This window comes from Dermacentor silvarum, chromosome 8, assembly GCF_013339745.2.
Source record: "Dermacentor silvarum isolate Dsil-2018 chromosome 8, BIME_Dsil_1.4, whole genome shotgun sequence".
NCBI classification, from domain to species: domain Eukaryota; kingdom Metazoa; phylum Arthropoda; class Arachnida; order Ixodida; family Ixodidae; genus Dermacentor; species Dermacentor silvarum.
The window spans coordinates 151,003,266-151,011,677 of NC_051161.1; the positions used below are offsets into that span (position 1 = coordinate 151,003,266).

General features: G+C 46.2%; 1 pseudogene; it reads right to left on the bottom strand.

Moving 5' to 3' along the window:
• Positions 1–548: 548 nt before the first annotated feature.
• On the bottom strand, positions 549–728 carry LOC119462985 (U2 spliceosomal RNA; annotated as a pseudogene).
• Between the last annotated feature and the right edge of the window lie 7,684 nt (positions 729–8,412).

The window sequence follows — 8,412 nt, forward strand, 5'->3', positions numbered from 1 at the left end:
ATCTCATTTCGTTCACACTATTCAAAACAAATAATAATGTAATTAGAATACTTAGGATGTTTCGCGCACATTCCGGAATTTATTTATCTATATATCTATTTATCTATATATCGCTGGGTATTACATGCTCTCATGGTACATGGACTGCTACACTGGGGAAATCGGGTTTGTAACCCACCACCGGACCAACTTGTGCCACTGGGTATGTGACAAGGGCATGTGCCGCTCCTCAATGACAAAAAAAAAAGGCCGACACTTAACATTGCTCACGCGTTGGGATGCGAAAGCATTAAAGTTCATTTCCTGACATGCTTCTTTTTCTTTTTTGATTTTTTTTCGGCGTTCCTTCTCCGAGAAAGCTCTCGCCTGCATTCTAACTGCCCCTCGGTAAGGCCAAATTAAAACGTGCCAAGCGTCTCAATGCACTCGCTTGCCCACGAGGAGTTCATAACTCCAAGGACCGTTGATCGGCGTTCAATTGGACATTAATACTTTTTACAGCAAAGATGTATATGGCTAGCTTGCAGCGGATCGATGTCCATAGACCAAAAACGTGGGCTAATGCCGAAGATATTGCAATACCGGGCCGAACCGCGGAGGAAGTGAAGCAGGCTTCAAGCACTCCGCCAACTTGCAAATATAAGTTTAATATCTTGGGTCCAAATACAACCCATATCAGACATTAAGCTATTAAAAACAGATACTACGCTTTGACCTGCGTCGGTCATTTCTACGTTTGCACCAAACACTGTGTACGCCATCCCGCGTGTTTAAACTATGCCTACCAATCAAAGTGTCTTTTGTTTCCTGACATAACGCTCTACGTTGGCTCTACGTAGGCTCCTTTTCTCAGTTCTGCTCTGACTGTGAAATGGGGAGGTCGCGTCTTGTACGGTATGAAGAAGAGCAGCGTGCCTACCAAGAACGATGGAATGGGCGCGGCGGCGGCGAAAGGAGACCACCGACGATGAGCGGGCCGCGGACGGCAAGCCTGCTGCCCGCCAGGACCGTGAGGCGGAAAGAAATGCGAACCATCCATGAGACCCCGATCCCGCAGACTTTGGAACGTTTCACCAGAGCAACGGTCAATCACCACATACACAGCTTCGCTGGTCGTCCAGCTTCACATAGGGGAATGGTACTGAATTTTTATTATTGCGATAGCAATTATATGGACACTTCAAGCGGATTTCTGCCGTCGGCGTCGTCGTCGCCGTCACCGTGAGGTTTCGTATGAAGTCCAAGGGCGATAAAATCGTTGCCGCGCGCCATATGCGGGAGTGAAAGCGCGCGGGGGAGCGCGCTATCACGGAGAGCGAACGCACGGCGGAAAGCAAACGCGACTTCCGTCGCGCGAAACGCCGTGAGGATATGGGAGGGAGGGAGGCGGGGTGATGCTGTTCTGTGGCACTAAATGCGTATCTTGCAACCGGGCGCAAGGGGAACGGGCCACTCCATCTCCCACGCAAAAGGAGGAAACCGGGAAGGCAGCGCGGGAGGGAGGGGGGGGGAGGTACAGCTTCTACTCTACCAACAACTGCGCTTGTACTTTGCCCGGCAGCTGCGGTCGCCCGCATCGTCTCTTAAACACAATCTCCACACGGCTCTGACTTTGTATGCGCTGTGCATTCGCCGCTGAGTTTCGGTTGAAGCGATAGACCGCCCGAACCTTCGCTCGCTGCGGCGGCGGCGCTTGCTGCCAGCGTTTTCACAATGGTTGTCTGCGATCATTGAGTGAGATCTATTCATGTTTGCTTGTGCGCGCTGACACCACGCTTGGTAATTCTCTTAGTAAGCGAATGTGTCCAAGTGTATGCAGCCGATAAACCTACTATCCCTACTCCGAATCGCCTTTCGGGTGAAACTATGACATTTTTTTATATACTCATTTTTTACACTCATGACATGGCGCCACCTGCTACCCATTGGCAGTGTCGTCAGGTGCCTAACAACGCACTCACTAGGCCACACGTTTAGCCAGCCAGATGACTGCGACATGACGTGCGCAATGACGCACGCACTAGGCACAACTTTCTCAACGAGTACCGTCGAGCCGATGTGGCGTCGGGGAAGCGTGCTCGCGTCGCAAGCCCGAGCCCCGGGCTCGATTCCCACCCAGACTGAAATTTAGGAAATTATCTTTTCATACATAGCCATTAATTTACATGTTTCTAGGAACCTCACTGAGAAATTTTAGGTCAATCCTTGTATTTTTCGACGTGCTTTTACACTTTTCTGTCGCCATATTCGGTACCATCATTCTGTGACGCCGCCGACTACAACACCGGATTTTCGCGTAATGGGGCATATAATGCTTTCGCATTAAACATCCAGTGGAAATAATCTCGCGATGAATGTTGACGTTAATGCAATTAGCATTGAAGCAATTTATCTACACACTGTACTGCTACCAGAGCGACGCTTTATGTATGATTCGTATATGCTGCCGGATTCCTCTCTCGAGAGCACTTCTCACTTACCATACTGCGTCAGGTTTTCCTAAAACGTGGGTTTGGCAGGGGCTTGGTGATCTGCTGGCTTAGGCTTGCCTGTTCTATCTTTCAGATTGCCTCAAGCACCGGTGTCTACCCTCGCCAGGACTACGCCCCACCGAACCCACCTCAATGCACCCTTCTGGCTTCGCACGTGCCTATAACCATCAGTGATAGCCAGGCTTACGGCTTGTCACTGCACCACCGGCATGCTCCATCACAAGATGACGATCACATCATCTGGACTGACTACGTATGGGCAGCAACTAGAGCCACGTCCACTTGGTACCGGCCCTATATAAAGCCTTCTGCAGACGTCCTACTCTTCAGTGGGTCGGGCAGCGGCATGGTGAACTGCTGGCTTAAGCTTCCCAGTTCCATCTTCCAGGTAGGCCAGGAAGTTGATTCTTATTATTATTATTAAGAACAATGATCGTTTTTAGTGCTGCTGCCGGACCCAGTGGTTGTGCTGTCTTCTCTGTCTCACTTACTAAAACAGTTATTACTCTGTGGCGATGTCGAGACCGATGCCGACCCTAATAAGGAGGACGTGTTTTTGGAGCGAATTGCAGGACAATAACGAATTAGTCAGGAGTTATCCTCATTGTCCTCAAAATTTGCTTCTGTTGAAGTACGCCTAACAAAACTAGACGGTACTGTTTCTGCTGTTAGTGATTGAATGTCGCGCATTCAGGAGCTTGAGGATAGTGTTGCGCAGCTCACTGGTCAAGTCCGAAAACTTGACGATCCCATTCATGACCTAGAAAACAAGACATGCCGAAACAACCTTTAAAAGGCTGGATTCCGATATGAACTTTTCAGTTCTGCGTGGAATTCTGTGCCCTCATACCTGCTTGATACACTGACTACGAATAGGTGCCGCTTTCAGGCGCAAGTACTTGCACCTCATTGGACGGGCAGACTCCCCGGACTGTTCAGCGTGTGGCATTGTGGAGACTAAAGACTATGTGCTCGTGGTGTGCCCTGCGTATGCGAGCGAAAGACTGACATTGACACCTCGAGGCATTTAGACAACAGATCACTGTCGGAGGTCCTCCTGTTAAGTGCATGACCGGACAGTTGGCAGACGAGAGAGGCAATGCGTGCTCTTTCACGTTTTTTCGGCTACACGGGCCTGGACTCGTGCTTGTGATGGTAACATTTATGTCCGATGTGTTCTTTCACCTTGTTTCTCCCATTATCATCCCCCATTATGACCCTCTTTCTTCCCTCTCTTCCCTTCCCTTACGTAGAGTAGCAGGCCAGATACACCATTTCATTTTCGGACCGACTACTCTGCCTTTTCAATCAATAAACTACTACTTGTAATTTACGGTCTACCAGAGCAACCATCAGTGTCCAGTGAGCAGCTGCTTGATTCTGTGTCTGCGTTGGTGACAATGAAACTTGATGTCAGTTGCGATAACACTGAATTATGCCACTGACTTGATGTCAGTAATAAAAATAAAACTCGACTGGTAATAAAATAAAACTCGACTGGTGGTGGCGATGCAGGATTTTAAAAGGCCGTATATCTACACTGACTCACGCGCGGCCGTCAGGGCTTTCGCTTCGGGAATGGTTGCGAGACAGGCGGAGGCGCTTCTGAAGAGCAAGTCAAGAACTTATTCTGACCCCGTGCATTACATTACGTGGTTCCCCGCTCACATGGGTGACAACGTGCTGCCGGGCCGTCCGAATCCCAATGAGATTGCTCACCGCCGTGCGCGAGAATTCACGCGCCGCGACGGCGGTGAGGCTTCATTGGATCCGGAGGAGCTCGGCCACAGCGACCCGTTATTAACATTTCATGAAATCGTCTCCCACTATAAAGAGGAACGCAGGCGCTTCCCGCCTCCACACCCAAATCTATGTAGAGCTCAATCAATCACGCTTAGGATGCTTCAGACGAGGTCATATCCCTCGCGAGGTTTTCTAAGCAGGATTAATACAGAAATTGACCCACAGTGCCCGGATTGTGGGGAGGTGTTTAGCACTCTAGCACATATGCTCTGGCAGTGTCCTGCGTTACGGGATACGTCACTCACCAGCGAACAGGACTGGGACGAGGCCATCTCAAGTACGGAACTCAAGTTCCAGTCCATGGCCGTCCAGAGGGCCCGTGAAAGAGCGGAGAGGCTTGGCCTCCCGATTCCGACATGGGAGCAGCCAGCGGCGAGCCGGGGGCCCCAGCGGGTCTCCACCGGCTAGTCCCTCAGGACCTCAATAAGAGTTCATTGTCTGTCTGTCTCGACTGGTAATATTTAGTCTTTTGGATTTCACGAATAAAGTTACCATCGTAAAAAACTCCCGTAAGCTCAAAGGGATAAAGATTTATATAAACGAGGAATTCAGCACTCAAAAAAGTGAGACAAGACCAAATCTCTGGAATTATCCCCAGATATTAAAAAAGATGCCACCCAGCTACGATTGCTGTTTGATAGTTTGCTAGTTGAAAACGTACGGTATAAGTTAAATCATACTAGGGATCCGGTGGTCGCGTCTTTTGATGATCGTGCTAAAAGGCAATAGAGTTGACTTCCATCTTAATTTGAGAACAAACTATCGGTACTAAACAATAATGTGCGTAACCTAAGTTCACATATTTCATTCCCTTGTGAAATTGCACTGTCCTACTGTGATATGTGTGACAGAAACTTGGCAGAATGACTCGGTTATTGATGCTGAGTCCCTTCCGCCAGGTTTTATTTATTTTAGTTTATTTCATAATACCCCTAAAGGCCCCCGAAGGGGTATTACATAGGGGGTACGGATACATGAAAAAATGCGAGCTTTGCGCGTTACCGAAAAAAAAAGAAAAAAAAAAGAATTATACATAAGTACGACAACTAGCAACATACACAAATAAAACAGTATACGAAATAGATTAGTCGAGTAACAACTTAAAACAAATTTACAACAAACAAGGTTACACCGTGTTACGCAAAGATGGAACCACTGGTCGAGGCGGTGGTGTAGCCCTATTTAGTATAAACAATAGAGTTAACCATACTACCCGATTCGTTGCCCCTGGGATCGGTCCGGTCTAAGATAGGGCTTCGCGGTCTTGTCGTTGCTGTTGGGTGCCCCTTACCGTGCTCCTCAGACTTACAGTGATGTCTTCAGAGCAATGAATGATTACATTCATGAAAATAGACTTAACAGCTGTAGCTTGGTTATTTGTGCTAAGATTAATGTGCCTGGGATAGACTGGCTATCACTGTCTCCAATTGGACGTGATAAGGCATTATGCGACTCTCTCATTAGCACAGCACATATTTTTTACTTCACTCAAATCGTGAACACGCCCACCCGCGAAGCCTCTATCCTGGACCTCATATTAATAGACACACAAAATGGTTATAGCTGCAGTGTCGTCGATGGACTATCCGATCACAAAGCTGCTTTGATTACGCTTAATGTCGCATGCGCACCTAAGAAGCCATCCTATTGTAGCGTTCTCGAATTTTTCCGTGTGGAGGACTACTCGATTACTGACATGCTTGCTTCATCGTTTGACGACTTCTTATCATGTAGTAATTCTTGCGATTTTCACAAACTGCTGGGAATGTTTTGTGGCGCAATGAAACATTTTATACATCCTTACGTCCCCTACAGGTGTGTAAACCCAACGGTCGAAAACCTTGGTAGACGCGAGAAATAATTCAGCTCATTCGCTGCGTTAAGAGGCACCGGAAGCCCCGTAGCTTTCCTTCTCCCGATGGGACCTGCCTACGAACGTCCTTAAAAGCTACAATAAATGATAAAATCACAGAGGCGAAATACTTTTACTTGAACAATACTCTGGTCACTTTCATGAATGAAAATCGGGTCATGTTTTGGAAAGCAGTTGTTCCTCCTGATCAGAACCCCTCTTCATTTATTCTAAATTGTGTGCCTTTATCTGATCCTTCAACCATTTCGCAGGCCTTCAGCGATCACTTCAAGTCCGTCTTCACTTTGGGCGACGGAACCACTCCCTCTTTTAATGCCACTGCAATATTAGCCCCCAGCCCAACCATAGAGGTAGTCGCTTCTGGTTTGCACAGCCTGTCGCTTAATTTAGACACAACAAAGAACGAAGCTCCAAGTGGTATTACAAGTATGTTCTTAAAACGATATTACGAGTGAAGCACGCGATGCCTATTTAAGCAGTGATGTGAAGCATCAACTGTACCTTTACTCTGGAAAAATGCACGAGTCATTCCAGTTCATAAGAACGGCAACAGGCATATCATAACAAACTACTAGCCAATATCCTTGATACCATCCTGCTGTCAATTGTTAGAGCATATAACTCACAAATATATCGCGGAGTACATAACCGAACATAACATTCTATAGCAGATAATGTTAGGGACATGTGCGCGCCAAGACAAATCAAGAGATAGGGTTACACCTAGATACTTCAAAAAGATTGCACTGGTTCTAGCGGCATGTTATTAATTGTGTATGGGATAAAACTGGGGTATCAATGGCGGGAAAAGAACACGCATCTACATTTGTTGGCGTTAAGGGTCACCAGCGAATTGCGGCACCATTCAAAGACACTGTTAAGATCATTCTGGAGAGCAGCTTGGTGAAAGAAGTTATTGATAGTGCGGTAGATGACGCAGTCGTCTGCAAACATGCGTAGATTACAGGAGCCACAGTTGGGTAAATCATTATAGTATATTAAGAGTAACAGGGGGTCAAGGACGGATCTTTGGGGCACGCCAGAGGTTACTGGGAAGGAGCGTGATAGGTTATTGTTGACTAAAACCATTTGTGTGTTATTAGACAAAAATTCCTGTATCCTGATCAGTACGTTAGGACCCAAGTTCAGCAGTTGAAGTTTAAGTAGCAGCCGCCGGTGGGATACTTAATCAAATACTTTTGCAAAATCCAAAACAATACCGTCAGTATGTACACTGGTATCAAGGTAAGTATGCAAGTCTTGAACGAACAGAGCTAATTGGGTCTCGCAAGAGAAACCTTTGCGAAAACCTTGTTGGGAAGGGTGAAAAAAAGTGATTGCAGTCTAAGCAACAATGATTTGAAAGTAGATGACATGTTCCATGATCTTGCACGGCACGCTTGTTAGTGAAATGGGTGGATAATTTAATCGAGAATTTCTGCTACCTGTGTTCTGCACTGGAACGACCTTTCCCACTTTCCAATCATCCGGCATGATTGCTGTAGACAGTGACTGAGAGAACAAAAAAGCCTAGTACGATGCAACCATGTGTCTTGTGTTTGTAGTTAATTACATCAATGTTAAATGAAGATGATAGCTTAGTCTTCAGGATTATGGATGAAATTCCGTGTGCATAAAATGTTATGCGTGGCATGTGAGGTTCAATATCTAATAAAGGCAATGAAAATTTTGTTTCGATATCTTCCGTGAATACTGATGCAAATGCGGAGTTAAAAGTGTCAGCGCATTCAGTATCGGTAATCGCCTCGTGCGAGTCGTTAGTGAGCATAATGGTGCAAACTGGATGAGGGTTTATTACTTGCCAAAACTGTCTTCGGTTAGTGCGCCGCAAATTTGGGAGTTTAGTGGCATAAAAGGAACGCTTTGCGCTGCGAATCGCAATCAGATATTGGTTTTCAGCTTTGTAGGAAATTTCCCATCGATGTGAGTTCGCGTTGTTTTTAGCTGCTCGATAAAGACGTTTCTTTTTACTTTGTAGATTTTTAAGGTGTTAGTAAACCATGGTTTTTGATTACTGGTGCAAATGTTATCTTTTGGAATGTATTTATTAGTCAAACCTTTTAACTTATCCTTAAACATCGACCAGATATCATGTATTGACTGATTTTGATACGCAGCTTCAAACGTGGGAAAGAAGGCGTCGAGTTCGTGGTTAATCGCGTCATAGTTACTCTTTTCGTTAAGTCTTATAAGTTCTCTTATGTGTCTTATTTGGTGTTATAG